This window comes from Poecilia formosa, unplaced genomic scaffold (assembly GCF_000485575.1).
Source record: "Poecilia formosa unplaced genomic scaffold, Poecilia_formosa-5.1.2 Scaffold2987, whole genome shotgun sequence".
In the NCBI taxonomy this organism is placed as follows: domain Eukaryota; kingdom Metazoa; phylum Chordata; class Actinopteri; order Cyprinodontiformes; family Poeciliidae; genus Poecilia; species Poecilia formosa.
In genome coordinates, this window is record NW_006802926.1 from 1 (window position 1) to 1,298 (window position 1,298).

At 37.0% G+C, this 1,298-nt stretch overlaps 1 long non-coding RNA gene across 1 annotated transcript; it reads left to right on the forward strand.

Moving 5' to 3' along the window:
* The first annotated feature begins 6 nt into the window (after nucleotides 1-6).
* LOC107835487 (uncharacterized) lies at nucleotides 7-859 on the forward strand. Its single transcript, XR_001661291.1, has 3 exons — nucleotides 7-198; nucleotides 343-349; nucleotides 849-859. It is a non-coding gene; the product is annotated as an uncharacterized LOC107835487 (long non-coding RNA).
* The last annotated feature ends 439 nt before the right edge of the window (nucleotides 860-1,298 follow it).

Sequence of the window (1,298 nt, forward strand, 5' to 3'; positions counted from 1 at the left end):
CAGACTTGGTGGCTGTAAACTCAGAGAGGCTGAATATGAAGTTGTGGCTTCAGCTCTGAAGTCCAACCAACATCTGACTGAACTGGAAATCAGTCAGATCCACATAGATGGAGCTAAAGATAAAACCATTACAGACTCTGAACTGAATCATCTGTGTGAGATCCTGCAGAGTTCAGTCAGTAAAGTGAAGAGTCTGAGGTTTGTTTTCTCCATTTATCCTATAAAATATTTTATTGATACTTTAATATTTATTTATCTTCACACTTATTCTGTTTTCTTTAACCCTCTATGGCATGACTTTATTTTTTGGGGATAAAAATATTTTCCTGCATTCTTTAGGAGCTTGTTGGTCCTTAATTACATATCAATCATAAAATTGGACCCCGACACCTCCCGGAACCGGATTTGGGTTTGTTGCCTCAGGGCAACATTGCGCTACAAGGGTCTAAAACACCAAGTTTTCTACAGTGATTATGAGAAATGAAATACAAATCAAACAAAAACTATATTCATAAAAAAAGTTTTTTTGACAAAAATAAATCAGACATGGTTCCAACTCACCAAATATAAAATAAACAACTAACTGTTATTAATGAATGGTACATTTGAGCACGTTTCTAAAACGTATATGTTTGTACATGTGTATATTTGGCAGAGCTAGAATCACTCAGGATGTTGAAATCAGTCTTTTTCCCTATGTTAAACATCAGGAAGGAATTGCTTGCTGATGTGAAAAAGAGTGTATATCACATTTTTGGCACTTGATTATTGCCATACCTGGGAATCATCTGTTTATCTGATTATCTATGGGTTGTAGTGACCAGATTCACATCAGTCACTATAGTTAGGGCTGCAGGTTCTGTTTGTAGTTCTGACTTTTTTTTGTTAGAATTTGAGCCAAACAAAGGACAACATTTCCACCAGCTCCTATATCTGGTAGATCTGGTGGTGGCATGACTTGCCCTGTATAGATTTTCAAATTGTAAGGAACACCATCTGCACCAGCCATACCAAGTACCCTGCAGACCCGTTTATTTGGGTTTGGCAGGCATTGCTTCAGTCTTTGCTGGTTGTAAACCTTGGAATGGGGCCATTTGTTCATTGATGACCAGCTCATCACTCTTTGGGACTGAAGTCAGTTTTGAGGATAAACAAACAATGAAATAATGATTGTATAAAGGATCCTCAAGTTTTCATCAGGAATGATCCCAACTTATGAACCTTTTGTCCATGAAATGATCTTGCATCCATCTCCTGTTGCTGTTAGTCAATAATAAAGTAAATAAATTGGCTGTGAT